The sequence below is a fragment of the Lemur catta genome, chromosome 11 (genome assembly GCF_020740605.2).
Source record: "Lemur catta isolate mLemCat1 chromosome 11, mLemCat1.pri, whole genome shotgun sequence".
In the NCBI taxonomy this organism is placed as follows: Eukaryota; Metazoa; Chordata; class Mammalia; order Primates; family Lemuridae; genus Lemur; species Lemur catta.
The window spans coordinates 14,224,147-14,239,484 of NC_059138.1; the positions used below are offsets into that span (position 1 = coordinate 14,224,147).

At 41.8% G+C, this 15,338-nt stretch overlaps 1 protein-coding gene across 2 annotated transcripts in view; it reads left to right on the plus strand.

Annotated features, from left to right (window-relative positions):
* Positions 1–604: 604 nt before the first annotated feature.
* Positions 605–15,338, plus strand: part of PTN (pleiotrophin) — a 102,501-nt gene continuing 87,767 nt past the window's right edge. The window contains exon 1 of one of the 2 annotated variants that reach the window (XM_045564432.1): positions 605–890. The gene's annotated coding sequence lies outside the window, so the exon portion shown is untranslated. The remainder of the gene's footprint in view (positions 891–15,338) is intronic. The other variant, XM_045564430.1, reaches the window with a different exon arrangement.

Consider the following 15,338-nt stretch of genomic DNA (forward strand, 5'->3'; position numbering starts at 1 on the left):
AGTTTTACAAACCTCAGAGTTTGATCTACATTGATCAATCTCCTAACTTCTTGGGTGCCAAAGGCATGTAACTAAATAGGTCACTAAAGACACCAAGGAAGCCAAAAAGGGAAAGAGCCCCCTAAAGGAAAATGGCACTTAATTGGCAACTCTCAGGCATCTGTCACTCTTTGTGACAATTGAGGGAAAGTGCTTTGCACATTTTATGCTGTGCAGGTGAGATGGAGCTGACAGCTGAGGTACCTGCAGCTGTGTGTAGGGAGGGCGTTTGTGGGAGGAAGGAGCGGTTCCTTTTGAAGAGCTTGCTTTTCATCCTGAATATCATTTTAAGAATTGCGTGGGGCCCAAACTATAATCTAAAATGCCATCAATTGTCCATTTGAGACGGTATGTAGCCAACTGAGGAACAGACCATGCATAGAGTTTGGAAAAGAAATATCATGGTCCGTCTGTCTGCTGAAAACAAAACAACGCTCCCACCCCCGGCCCCTTGGTTCAAATCCGTTTCCTTGCTCCGCGGGGCGAGACTGCCCCTGGAGTCTCCTGCTCTTAATAAGCGCCCCAATCAGCTCCCGCGTGCAGCGCGCTCTCCCCCCGCGCGCTCCGCTCATCCCTCCCACGCGGCACTTCCCTTCCGTTCCCTCCCTGCCAGGGCTTAACCGAGTCCCAGGCAGGAGCGGCTTCCCCGCCTTCCCGTCCAAAACTCCCGCCAAGAGAGCCCGAGAGCGCAGGGAGGGGAAGGCAGAGCCCGGCGAGTCCGCGGTCCGGACGGCGGGGAGAGCGCAGCCGCCGGGCAGGAGCCTCGGGAGCCGCGTGCCGCGCTCGCCGCCGCAGACCTCGCCCCTCGCCGCCGAGGCAGCCCGGCCCCGAGAGGACATCTGCAACTCCAAGTGAGTGCCAGGGGACGGCGGCTTCTCCGCGGGGTCGCCACTTTGCCTGTGCCCGCAGAGGGGGAGAGACGCCGCTCGTGTCTTCGCTGTTAGGGCTGCTTTGGACCCGGACTCGCTCCGGGGGCAAACGGACGCGTATCTGGGGGAGTCGGGTCAGGTTAGGTAGGGCGTGCTTAGGGGACGGGGAGGAAAAAAGCTCCTGCGATGGCAAGCGGGCATGCGGAAGGTGTTCCAGCTACCAGCTGCACAGCGCGCCGGGCCGGGCTGGAGAGCGCAGCTTTGCTCTTTGTACAACCTGGAGCTGTAGTAGGTGTGTCCGCGGCTGGGTAGTGAAGGGAGAAAGTAAGGCGGCCTGAGCAAGCAGTTCTCCTTTTCCTACCCTTTCTCGCATTCTCTGATTGAATGCCCCAGGGCTTGATGACTGTGCCTGGCACTTCTAGGTAAGATGTGGGAGCTTGTTCGTGCCAGTGCTCGCTGACATCGAGCATCCTTGCTGGCACTCCTTGTCCTGGCTGACAACCAGGAATGGTTCCAGAAATGGTTGAGTCCGAAGTCTAAAAGACACACCTTGAATGCAGTCTTTCATTGGAATGCTAATTTTTAAGAACTGCCCTGTACAAAGGCACTTAAACTTTTAATTTCACCCACTTAACGTAGGGTATATTGGTTACTAATTTGCCAGATACTCAGAGTTTGAGTTGTTGTTTCTAATAAGTTAAGACAATATTTTTTGCGAGGAATGTATTCTACTTCTTCCTTATTTAATACACAAAACTTTGAACTTCCTCTCTCCTTAACACACACACACACACACACACACACACACACAACCTTTCTCTGTAATACAACACCACACACACACAAACACAGAACACACACAGAGTTTACTTACAGTCTATTGTTAACACACCCCTGTCTCTGTTAAGAGCTGCTTTGTAAGTTTGGGGATACAGTGAGAAAATAGTATTGGGGTGGCGGGGCCTAAGAGGAGAGAATGTGAGGGAATATCAAAGTTCTTGTCTTTTAGCACCTCTCATTTTAAGGGTTATCAGCAGCTTGAGAAAGGGGTGGTGTGTGTGTGTGTGTGTGTATGTGTTGGAGGGAAAGGCCTGGGAGGAGATTTAGGAACTACCAAAAAGAGCTTTTGCATTAATAACATAATGAAGCAATTTGAGGATCCTAGGCAAATGTGGAATTGATGAAACAGCAGAGCCCATTTTAGTGCCTTGACCATCTGGGAATGAATTGATATGTAGAAATATTAAAAGGTAACGGGAGTGAAACAAAAGAGAAGTCTCCTAATACAGAAAACAAAGCTTGTATTTTTCATCTTCATTATGCTCCTTTGTAAGTAAATTATGCACTTTAAAGACCAAATCATTAAAAACATTTATAATCTAGTTAAATTCAAAGGAAATTAGAGTGGATATTATCCTTTTCCCTCCTTTGGGACTTGAGTTATTTCAGACTGTCAACATTTATATTTTCTCATTTAAATTAGAAGATGAAATTAAAAAAAATGTTTTACTTTTAAAAACTCTAATGCCATTCTTTTGTGCTTTAAGAAACTTTTGTGCTTTAAGGTCTCTAATTGTACTTTAAATTGAAGGTTCCTTTGCTACTGCTCACAGACTCTCTTTAGGACATTTTTTCCCTCATTTAGTGAAAAGCCTCTATGAGGAACACACACCTGAAGCACATAGCCACATTAGGTTCTGTGTTCCAGCTGTTTGCTGTGGATACAAATGTTCTCAAAGCTACAGCTGTGAGAGAAATGAAACTACTGTTACTACATGACTTTTTAATTATCCGACTTTAAATGAGGTATTATGGGGAATGAGAATAATAAAATATATTTATAGAGTCTAGCATATGTATCATATAAAATTCTCTGTCTTCCTACACTTCTTTCCATGAGATTTGGAATAATAAATTTAGTAATTTATTGAAAGTTCCCATGTGCCTTATTTGATCTTCACACATAGCAACACGTAGCAAGACCTGCATTTCTTTTTAATGGGCATTTTTTTTTCAGTCCAGTAAAGCCAATGGCTTTGAGTTTTCACAAAACCTGGTTATGGAAAATAACATGAGAGAAATAAGATCCCCAGATAGTTTAATTGCTTTTTTCAAAAAAAAAATCAATGTTAGAAATAAAATATTTTAAGTTTAAATGTTTAATTTTCCTTTGAGGATAACTCTTGCTTTCTCACTTACATGACATTCTTACGTGAATTCTAATTATATTCCTATTGTTGATGTGGTGTTCTTATTACTATTCAAAGTTTTTCCAGGAAAGTGAATTTAGCTGGCTTGTTCAAAATGGTGTGATGCACTAGCGGTAGATTAAAGGCCAGAAGTCAGAATTCAGAATATAAATTCAGTTCTCGAAACACTTATGCTTTTTAATCTGGTGGCATAGTGATGAACAAAGTTGTCCTTGACTTCTCTCCTGGAGGTAATGTCCAAATTGAGACCGCCCAGAGTGAGCAGATGGCAGATGAACTCTACCCCTGCATGCACTTCAGCTCAGTTTAAGGTCTGCTTGCCCTAGAGGTCAGACTGGATAGAGCTCTCCAACCTTTGTTCTGTCACTTTGCTGGTGATGCTGAGCTTGTCTTCTCCATATGGGTGAGGAATGTTTCCTTCCCTGGCTGCTATCCTAATGAATAATCAAAGAGTTTTTGTCTCCTCCTGGCACAAGGCCATGTCATTGCCCCGGGAGGGGAGGTAAAATAATATTCAGATATGGACCTTCTTTTTGTGAGCTGGACCTGCCTTTTTCCATCCAGAGTCAGTTGGCTTGAGTGGAACTTTGCCCATGGCCTCAGTTTGGAAAGTTGTCCTCCATTCTTGATGTTTATGGCCAATTCAAGTTTCCACCCACTGGCCATTTTCCCGTCTACTTCAAGCCAGTCTTCTATGCGGCATAGTTTTCATTTCATTTACAGTATTTCAAGATTGTAAAATTTAACTAGCCTTTTTTTCCCTCCCTATTTTAGCATTTAGTAAATAAGATGTAAAAAGTTCTGGTGTGATGGCTTAAAAGAGTGGCTATGATGCAACATTATCTGAGGGTATCATAATTATGATAATGTTGTGGATTTAATTACATAGATCACATTCACCACAAATCTCTATTTCTTAAGGGTAGGCAAGGAATACAGTGAATCATTATTGCCTAAGATATTTTGAGAAATAAAAATTAATTTCTTCTGGGCTTTATTTTTTGAGCCATATCTTTATAGTAGGTTTAGAGAAAGTGACATCTCAGATGGAAAAAAAAAATGTCATGATAGGTTTTCCAAAAGCAGAATTCTTATGTTTTTTTAACTACATACATAGTATAACCAAAAAAAAAAAATCTTATTGCAGTATATTAATATTGAAAGAAGTGAGTCATTGTAACTGATAATTGGGTCTTGATTCTAAGACTTGCTCTTAGCGAAAACCAAAACATCATTTTAAAACACAAATATCACGTTGTGTCTCAAACCCTCTGTTCTCATTTCTTGCAACGTTTACACTTACCAAATTTTCCCTTCTCGCTCTCATTTCTCCCTTTTATTAAGACAGTTGCTCTTATTTCCCATCCAACAGGTCTGAGAATGTCTTGGCCGATTCCCTCCTCATATGATTGCGTATATTTCAGGAATATCTGCTCATATCTTGGCATTCATGGAAGGTTGAACCTTGCTAGCTGACATTTTGACATTTTTCTTACCTGGTCCATTCAAATCTGTTTTCAGCGCCAGTGAGCTCTCTACCTACTCAGCCAGATTTTTCCTTTTTCTGATTCAGACCCTGGCTAAATTAAGGTCAGCTTACACTTTCGTTGCTGCAACCAATATTGACTTAATTCTCCTTCCAACTCCCCAACTTCAATGTAGGAGCTCAGCTAGAGTTACTCACCTCCATCACACACTTCTGGGTCCTGTCCCAACAATACAATTCTTCTGCTATGGCTGGTCAATTTAACAATATTTACTATGTGTATGTTGGATGCCTAATGCTGTGCTGGACAATGTAGCATATTTAAGAAATATGACATAGTTTCTTTTCTGTAGGTATTCACAGTTTTACAATTTTAAACACTTTGTGTTTGGTAAGTGGTACTAACTTGTGAAATTCTTTGTTAGACATGTATTTAAAGGAGATCTCAAACAATTAAAATCCATTATACTCCCACCTATCTCTGGAAAAAATACTTGAAAAGTCACAGGTCATTCCATCAAACCAATGGCTTCATGTTTTTCTTCCTTTTTCTCATATTGTTACCTTAATTTTTTCCAATTTTTTTGTTTACTTTTTTTCCATCTTTTTTTTTTTTTTTGCTTTTTCTCCCTCAATTTCCAAATATGGAATTTCATTTCCAAATATTTCAATTTTCTCTCTGTTTCTGAAAATGCCTCGATATTGTCACAACTCTTCTTTGAGCTTCAACTCCAAGTTTCCTTGGGAAAACTCTCAAATCTCCCCATTCTCTCCACTGTGCTGTAGACTAACATTTTTATTTTTTTTTAAATAAATACTGAAGGGAATCATTTGGGCACAACTGTATTTGGGGAAGGAGATTGAAGTAAAGGACTTGTTACTTTATTTTTATCCCTAACAGATTCCTATGACAGTGACTGCCATACCACATGTCACATAGTCTGATAGGGGCTGAGAAGATAAATATGTCTTCATTCAGCTTCTGATCTACCCAATGTATATGTAAGAATTACTAATTACTGCAATGTAAGTTACAGTAAGATATGTGTGATTTTTGTCCTAATCAGTTCCAGTAACAATGGGATCACATTTTTATGAGAAAAAGCAAAGTGGAATGTACTGAACACTAAATGGTACTCAATATTTATTTCAAAAGCATTATTTTTTTGTTGCTTTCATGTGGTTTATTCTGGAAGAGAAATTGAACTTTCAATTCCTTCATATTTTCGTTTCACATTTGCGACAGAGGAGAAAAAATTATTGGAAGTGATATCTTAAGAAGTCGGTTTTAGTTTATTTAGAATAAATGTAATTTTAAAGGCATGGCCTAAGTGTTCTTTTCAGCAAAATTTATACTAGACATGAGGTGACTGCCCTTCAGTGAAAACATCTACATGGAGGGAAAGAAAGCAAAGAAAGCTGGTTTTCCGAGGCAAATCCTCCGACTAGGTGGAGCTGTACTTCTCCCCTCCTATTTTCTTTTAAGCCTTCCCATCAGCCCTTGCAGTAATTTAGGCTCTCCCTTTCTCGTAATGACTTAGCATTAATAGCAGCTCCACCCCACCATGCACCCCTGATATGCACCTCCTCTCATTCATCTCAAGAACCCTAGAATATTTGGCATAGGACCATTGAAGATACCCAATAAATGTCTGGTGAATGTGCCAAAAAATGCCATTCGTTCTCTTTGCCCATCATGATACAATCACCTGGGCCAGCTGTCTTCCCCTTCCCCCGCAAGTAATCCCTTTGCCTTACTAAACATCACCTGGTGCCAATTTCCTGTTTCAGCCCAAGCACCCTCATCATTCTCAACCTCAAACCTCCAGAAGCCTCTCCAGCTCTCTTTCCTTCACTTCCTTCATTCCCAAAGTTGTATAGGTTGGCCAGTTTTCTAAAGTGTCTTCCTAATCATACTGCACCTTGATCACTTTAAACTTTTCATGGTTTCTGACTCAAGGCCACCTCCAGAATGGAGAGAGAAACCCCTGCCCCTTCTTTAACAAACCATATTATTCAAAGCTACAAGATTGATCACTTGAAGTATTATTTTCATTATAATCCCAATGTAGTTATAAGGCCTTTACTTTTCAGAATTTTTCACATTTATTTTTCCATGATATTTTTATAACAACTCTACTCAGGTAGACTGAGTAGGATTTTTAAAAATTGATACAGAAACTCAGGCTTAGAGAAGTCAAGGTGGCTTCAACAAATGACATACAGATGTGAAAAAAAGTCTTAAAATTCCTAGTTTGGGTTTTCTCCTCTCTACTGCTTTTATCTCCCAGTTGCCTCTCACATCAAACCTAAAACCCAGTGTACGTACTGTAAGAGGCCAAACAACCTAGAGCAGTGGTTCCATCTTCAGTGTCAGCCAGATTGACTGGAGTCATGTCTGTCTGCCACACGCCTGGGGCCCGTCTTCAGAGGTTCCAATTTAAGAGGTGGAATCAAGGTACCTGGACAGCCAACAGGGCCTCTGGATACAGATGATCCCTTGGAAACTTTAGCCCTAATGGCCCAATAGATGAGCTCCAAGGTCAAAGAAAAAGTATAAACCACTAGCTACACTTCTTACTAGCTGTGTGACCATGAGCAAATACTGTGGTCTTTCTCATTTCAGTTTCCTTGTCTCTAACATGGGGCCACAGACTTACCTTCTAGGATTGACATATGAATGTTGATCGAGCAAGTAAATGCGAAATATTGAACGCTGAAGTCTGATTGCTGGAAGTGTTTGATGAGGATGATGAAAATGATGATTATGGTGCATGAGCACCAAATGCAAGTCCTCTCTTATTTCTCATCCCAGTTTGCTTCTCCAGGAAACATACAAGCTGAGACTTCCTGCTTCTTAAAAGGCCTCTCCTCTCCACACTCTCAGACCATTCTGTCCCTTCTTTCTAAATGCAAATTGAAAACTTTTTTTTTTTCTGAAAAGAAATACACAGAACATGTGATTATGCTCAAGACCTGAGGGGTGTGGCATATAAAGTTGCCCATTCAGACTGTTTGACCTTGAGCTTTCTCATAAGGTCTAGGAGAGCATTTTGCATCCCGGGGGCTCCCATGAAAGGTGCAGCTGCCTCATTGCTGACCTTAGTGATGCTTGTATGTGTGTCCTCTCTGACCCTGCTGATGGAGGTTTCAGTCCAGAGGGAGGAGTTAAGGTTCTGATTCAGGAACCAGTACTTTTCCGCTGTTCTGCCTGTTTTTTGGTGTGGGGTTGCTGAATATGTCACTGAATCTCCTGAAACCTTTGGTTTTTCAGCTCTCAGTTGGAAATGGTGATGTTCCCTGCTTTGCCCACCTCACAGGTTGGTGGTGAAGGTAAATGGTCATGACGCAACGTTTGTAAACTGTAAACTGTTAGACGAAACATGAACTGCTGTTTATAAAGTCAGTGGGGCAACTTCTGCCTTTCTTGTTTCTCAGTTCTGCTACTGTCCTTGTCATTGTCATTTTCTCAGGACACCCAGAGATTGCCTAAGATGCCTCAAGGTAAGTTTGACCTGATGGAGCGAGGAGGAGGAAAGAAGCGTGACAGGAATGAAGAAAAGGAAATCTGAGTCATAGTAAAAAAAAAAAAAAAAAAGTGAGAAGGCAATCCTAAATAAGGCTAATTTAAACAGTCACGACTTCTTTTACTAAATGTTGTATTATAGTTCCTTCTCAAGCGTCTTAAAGGATATGCACCAAATTTTTCAACTGGTTATTCTCCTTACATTCGGCCTTAACAATTGGCTTGCAGCACTGTGTTCCAGGATAGCTGTGCTTCTCGAACTGTAATGTGCATTCTTGTTGCCGGCGATGCTGCCAAAATGCAGATTCTGGTTCCACAGGTCTCCAGTGGACTCACAGAGTCTGCATTTCTACCCAGGTCACAGCAGTGCTGCTGGCTTGGGGACCACACTTTGAGTAGCAAGCCGCAATAGTTTAGTAGTTCAACAAACTGGAGGGAGCAGGAGAGGGATCAGAACTGTCCAATCACAGTATCCACAGCTTCATAGAAAGCTATGATGGTCATTGGTAGTAATGCTTTGTGCTACATGAAAAAGCTGTACACACTTAATATCTTCATGTCCAAATAATATTTACAAAGTTTGATTATTTATGACAGAAAGTTGTAGACACCACCTGATTTGCTATTCAATTGACTGAAGCTCCCTTAGGCATAAAGGCTCCCAGCCAGGTGTGGCACTTGGGCCACCGCCTTGCCAGTGCTTCAGTGACCCAAATGTGGCTCACCTAACTTGCTGTAAAAGCTAGTGAAAAGTGTTCAGGAAACATCATTCTTAATATGAAAAGGGTATACTATAATATGTTTTCTTTGCATTAGAGTATTCCTTTTAGGGTTTTAACATCTATTACTCCATTTGAGTGTCCCCTTCCATACCATAATGGGCAAGAGTACAGATCTGTGTGACTTCCTCAAAGACACTGGTCTGCCCAGAGAAAGAGCCAGGGCTTTTTGCCTCAGAGCCCAAGTTTAATCAATAAGGAACATCTCTTGGTAACAATTTTAGGTCACAGAGAAAATCTTCACTCAGGCTAGAACAGATAGAAACTGTCTTAGTCTGTTTTATGTTGCCTACAAAGGAGTACCTGAGGCTGAGTGATTTATAAGAAAAATAGAGGTTTATTTGACTCACGATTCTGCTGGCTGGATGGTTCAAGACTGGGCATCTGGTGAAGGCCTTGGGCTGCTTCCATTCATGGCAGAAGGTGAAAGGGAGCCACCATCACATAGAGAGGAAGCAAGGTTGGGGGGCTTTTTTGAACAGGCAGCTCTAATGGGAAGTAAGGGGGTGGGAACTCATGCACCCCCTCCCCCACCAGGGAGGACATTAATCTGTTCATGAGGGATCCGTCACCAATGACCCAAACACCTTCAATTAGGCCTACCCCCAATATTGGGCATCAGATCTCAGCAAGAGATTTGGAGGGGATAAACATCCAATCTGTGGCAGAAACCATACAAAACTTTAGAACGATATTTTCATAATGGCCTTCCTTATTTGCTGAGAATGCAACATTTTCAAGATCTAGACATGCCATCATTATTGATAAGACCAGAATCATCTCTGAGGTTTTAACATAAAGTGGCCTTCATTTACGAGCATAAGAACATCAGATCTTTGGCTTAAAAAATATCTTACAACTTGGAAGAACCTTCAAGGGTCAACTTAATTCTTCAGAAAATATTATTACAAAAAATATTACCTTCTGTGTGCAATGCATTTCTTTAGATATGTTTTAAAGGGTTCAAATGAGAAGCCTGAAGCTGCTCTAGGAAAGAAAGCAGATAGTTTATTAGATTATTTTTAACAGGTGTATGTGCTTAAATCTTGAAACAATAAAATAAGGCCTTTCTTTCCATCCTCTTTTCTTATTTACAATATACATTTCATTATTGAATAATGTCTCTGGGAATATGCAGAGTCTCAACTATAGCTCAATGCATGTCAAACTTGTGAAAAGGTTGATTAATTGTAACCATATGAAAAATAATGATTTTTTTTTATTATGTTTGTTATTGGGAAAACACAAATTTACCTGAAGAAACACATTATTTTTTTTTCATTCTAGAAAAATATATGTTCATGGTACAAGATATTCAAAATTTTCAAAAAACTCGTAATCCTCAAAATAGGTACCACTATTAGCACTTTGACATACCTTTGTTGTTTTCTGGTGTAATTTTTTAAAAGTTATATGCATAATTGAGTATCCTGCTTTTTATCAGCATTATAATTGATGCATGAAATATTTTTAACAGCTATATGCATGTTAACATGTGCATTTGTTTCTACTAAATGAGCCAATTAAGATGGCAATTCAATTTATTTAGCTTGATATGGGTAAATTGGAATCATAAAAAAAAGCTAAGTACGTTAATCTTATGGACTCTCATTAAAGAGCAGGAACTGGAAAAATGCAAACAAACAAATATCCCATGAAGCAAACAAATAAACAGAGATCTTTGTCCCAGAAAAGGATGTGTTGTTTGGATGGGAATGAATAATCCTGAGGAATTTACTGTGTGCCAATTCAAGACCAAGCTGAGTACACATTGCCTTTCATTCTTACCCTAGAGGACCCTTCCATATGTCTGGGGGTAAAAGTCTCCCCCGGGAAGACACAGCTGCCTGGTCCCACCCAGGTCTGATCTAACCCCTTAGCTGGTCCCAGGAGCCAAGGAAACTTGTGAGCTGCTCTGGGCCCCGGGGAATGGGCCTGCCGCACTGCAGGACCAGCAAACCTCTTTGATGCATGTTGCTCCAGGAATTGGCACCCTTCGGGGAGTTATTTATTTGTTCTGTTATTATTTGGAATGACTCGTGAACAATTGGCTCTAGTTTAAAGTGAGTCAGATCCAATTTGGGTTTGAGAACCATATTTCTGATCACAGAGCAGGGGTGAGAGTCAAACGCTTTTGGTGTCCATGCCAGTATTGGGATTCCCACCAAGGTCAGCCTGAAGTGATTTTTAGCCTTTTCCAATAGTGGTCTTAGTCTGATGGTTAGGGAACCACAGAGTTTGCCTTCTGATAGGTGGTATCTGGGGATTTGAAAGATGTACTTCAAGGGCATCATAAATGAATTTGGTTTGGAGTAGATCGAAAGCAATTTGGTAGGAGTAAGTGGGTAGATGTGGATTTCTAGCAATTTCTATCTAAACAGAGCTACATTTCCAAAAAGCAGGCTAACTCTGTGGGTTCCTAACTTCTCATCCAGTGATGTTCTCTCATAAGAGGTTAAACGAGAGAGCCTTTAACTTCAAAGACATCAGGACCAAGAAGACAAAAAATAGAAGCGAATTTAAACAGAGGCCTTAGGGAAAACATCCAAGAAAAGCAGCCCTATACCTGGAGAGGGAAACTCCAGACCTCATAGAAAATTCTGTGAGGTAGCATCAAGGCTTCCTCCACCACGGAGGGACTACTGGGTCCTTTGGGCCACCCAGCCGTGGTCGTGTTCCTTAGGAGACTCCTCCGGGGTGGATTTGCCTTGTTTTCTTTCTACATCTCCTGGGCTCCAGGCGCCTCTTGCCATAAAAATCCCATATAGTCCATCTAGCTCTGTGGAGGAACCCTGTCCCATCCTTGCTCTTCTCCAGGGAAGTGTTTGAAGACCAAAGCACTATCAGATGAGAGTGAGGAGTTCCTGCCTGAAATAGGCCCTGAGCAATCTTGGATGCAGGCCCCTAAGCTGGACAGTCTGGTTCCTGGAGTCAACCCTTTCATCAGGCTGCCCACCCTCTAACTCATTGTTTCCACCAGTGTCCTCCTCACCCGGAGGAGGCTAAGAGGCTCCTTTCACGGGCTGGAGCACAGCAGGGTCCCTTCAGCCCAGAGTGTAGCTGCTCTCATGCCTTCTAGCTTCCTGGGTTGGTTTTCTGCCTTAACTGCTGTTTACCAGTTGCAATGTGTAACATTAAACATCTTGTTTCAATTCAGAAAAAAGTTTAGCCTTGGGTATTTCTGTTAAAAAGTCCAATTTTATTTTGCAGAACAAACATTATTCTCTTTTCTTCTTCTCATCTCAAATCAACCCCTTCCTTAGCTGATTTCCAAGTTCACACTAAGGTGTAGCCAGTTTCGTCATTGTCATCCATTAGAACTTGAGCAACAGAAATTGAGAAGTATAGGACAGGAGGAGGCATAACTTCTCTTCCTAAAGCAGTTTGAATAATTCTCCAGTGAGGACAGCCTTAGTATTAGAGACTGTTTTCCTTAAACAGAAATAGATTTCTTTGTTCATCTAACGTGACGTGGGATTGTTTATCTGTATTCTTGGCATTTAAGCAAAATCACACTTTGTCTTTTGAGAATTTTTAGATGTTTATATCTATTAATATTATACCCCATATTACTGCAGTGAGATTGGAGTGTCATTTAGACCCACAGAGAAGCCACGAAACTCTGAATTGGAAGAGGAGAGAAATCTGGCAAGGAAGTATGGACCAAACATGTGGTATATCCAATAACTGTGACTTCTACCAAAATGAAGATGAGGGAATACCCAGGGAGGAGGGTCATGTGCAACCGAGGTACATTTAAGGTACATATTAGAAAGAATAGGCATAGAAATATTAATTGGTGTTTTCTAGAGTAAATCTGCAGGCCTTATGATGCATCTTTCAAGATCACATCTAACTGGCATTATGTCCATTGGGAGGTCCATAGGAAGCTACTTCAATTGCTAAGTCATCTGGCATCACTGATCTTTTATATTTGAAGGCAGTCACTGTATTGATGATGAGTTTCAGTGGCCACATATCTTGTCACTGAACCTCATTGTTTCTACTTTGCTGATACCTTAATGTGTTTAGTTCTTTCACTTTACAACTGCCTGAGTAGCAACTGGCAGGTAGTATGTGCCCAGTCCATGTTTGCTTTTGCATAGCACTGCAGTAACCTTTCCCTAGGTTCCACCCCCCACCCCACCTCTGGTCCTCCACCAACCCTGGCAAGATTTGACATTAACTGGGTGCCCCAGCCAAAAATTGTGACATGAGAAATCACTTTCTTATTCTTTGTACTCAGAGGATATTCCCATTATCAATCTCTGGTACCTGGAGCCCAGCCTCCTGCTATCATATGAAGACATGTCTTCTACCCCACCTTCACACTAGCCATTAGCAGCCCCAGCTTCCCTTGCTGTGTTCCGAGGACCCATGGCAGTGAGTCAGAATCCAAGACCTGCTAGCCCTTCCAAGGTATTGTTCCTAGGAGTTGCCAGGGGCAAGGAGGAGACTTTGTACCTTATCACCAGCTACTTGTAGAAGCTGAAGTCCTTGCTTTCTTTTCTTACTATTATCATCCTTTTTTTTTTCTGAGCACAATTCACCACTAATAATAAATAGCTAACATTTACTGAGTGCTTTCTATGTGGCGGGCAGCACAGTACTAGAACTTTACATTCAGTGCTGGGATAAATGCTGCCAACAGCCCTATCCTAAATGAGGGAAACTGAGTCTCAAGTAGTAACTTGCCCAGGATTACAAGCCAGCAAGAAGTAGAACTGAAACTGCAGCCCAAATATTTCTAAACACAAACCTCATCAACATCATGCTCTTCTACCTCTATCCCCCTATCCAATGACAAGGACCCAATGAGTCTTTGAAGATATTTTGGTTCACTCCATTCTTCCCCTCAGCCAGCATCTAGGAACATGCTCTCATGCTATGTCATCTATTTCTACCTCATTACAATCAGAAGAATACAGTCCCTTGGATAAAGAATGCCGTTGTTAGACTAGCCCTCCTTGATTACATATTACTGCATATTGTTTCATTCCCATTGTTTTCTCAAGCACCAGATTGCCTGGCCTGGTGGTTCAACATGCCCGTGCTGGGGAAGGGGACCGGCGGCGTGCAGGCAGGAGGGAGGGGGTCTAGGGGTGGCTCTGTCTGTTCCTCCAGCCTGCTATCACCTGACTAAATTGTTTGTTGGATTGCTGTGTTCCAGCTCTGGGGGAGGCCACAATGAGGGGTTTGTTTGTGTATGAGAGTCTCTGGCTTTGATTAGCAGCTAGCTCCAGCGCAGCTGAACATACAATAGGGACCGAAGGATGGGAAAAAACTCCTGCTACAGTTTCCCATTGGAAAGCATTCGCTGTCAAGCTTGGACATCCAACAGTGGGACACAGAAGAACAGAGGCTGGGAAAGGTTAGGTGATGGATTCTCCATGACCTGCAGCCTGTTGTGTGTGCCGAGGTCACTCCTTTACATGGAGCGCTGAGCCTCTGTCCCTCTAAAGGTCTTTTTATGATTCAGGTTTGAGACCTGTATTGATGTCATTCGATGAGGGGCAAAACCTGGAAGGCTGGAAAGCATGGAGGAACCCCTCAATTACAAGAGCTAGAACAAAAGCAGTGAAAATGATGCATCTATCTTAAAGGGCTAGTCACATAGTTAAAAAAATGTCTTTCATCTGGATGCATGGAAGTGGTGAAAAGAACTATAACTATAATTCTGTCAACGAAACAGGGAAGTAGGATGTTTTTATTTCATGACATAAACAAAGCCAGTGATTTCTTGACCAAACCAATAACAGACGTTTTCGTTCTTCTCACTGAATTAAATATTAAATCTACTGTAAATATCTTCTATCCTCTGGTAGCTGAATAACAAGGTGTCTGCCCAAAGTAAGGAACCCCTCGTATGTACTTAGAGGAGTGCTCCAGCTCTCAAGGGTTTTATTTATCAGAATATTTGTCTGAGACACTGTGCATGTGGCATCAGGACACCGTCCATGTCCCCATAAGAGGATGAAGGTAAACTTGCAGTTAGAAAATATGGTGAAATGATAGCATATGATGAAATGATACAAGAGGGGTTCAATCAAGTTTTCCAGGGAGGGAAGACATTCCGGTCTGGAGTGGAAAAGGGAGGTCACATGTAGCAGGTGGGATTTTCAAAGACAGGGTTGTGCTGTGTGTGGCAGAAATGCAGGAGAGAAGCATCCCAGGTGAGGGATGAGGAAAGAGGAAAGCCGAAGAGATGATGCAAAACAAGACGTCGGGGCCAGAGAACAGATGGGCCTGATCTGTGCAGAGAGCAAGTGGTCAGAAGGTGGAAGTTAGGGTCAGAAAATAATGTTGGGAATAATAGCAAGACCCTTCGAGCGTTAGCTAACCTGTCTGAATTTTATGGTGTTAGATAGTAAGGAATCGCTGAAGGTTCTTCACAACAGGAAAGAAAAAAAGTCAGTAAGGTATGAAAAA